The sequence below is a fragment of the Penaeus monodon genome, chromosome 25 (assembly GCF_015228065.2).
Source record: "Penaeus monodon isolate SGIC_2016 chromosome 25, NSTDA_Pmon_1, whole genome shotgun sequence".
Classification (NCBI taxonomy): Eukaryota; Metazoa; Arthropoda; class Malacostraca; order Decapoda; family Penaeidae; genus Penaeus; species Penaeus monodon.
Genome location: NC_051410.1, coordinates 37,047,990 through 37,048,206, shown reverse-complemented (window position 1 = coordinate 37,048,206; position 217 = coordinate 37,047,990). Strand labels below are relative to the sequence as shown.

Genomic DNA, 217 nt, shown 5'->3' with positions numbered 1-217 from the left:
CAGTATTTTTCTAAGAAATGAATTATTACTTTAGAAAAAAAATACTATTGTTGAATATGTGTTGCGAAGTAAATATGAATGTTTGATAATATTTGGTTATCAATTTATATATTTAGATTGCTTGTTGCAAAAAAAAAACTCATTTACTTATATTTTTGTTTAAAGAAGATGACAATAATGAAAATTATATAGAAAAAGGAACACCAGAAATAAGTGG

At 21.7% G+C, this 217-nt stretch overlaps 1 protein-coding gene across 1 annotated transcript in view; it reads right to left on the bottom strand.

Moving 5' to 3' along the window:
- Positions 1–217, bottom strand: part of LOC119589213 (bestrophin-1-like) — a gene marked incomplete in the record, with an annotated part of 39,481 nt that overhangs the window by 2,446 nt on the left and 36,818 nt on the right.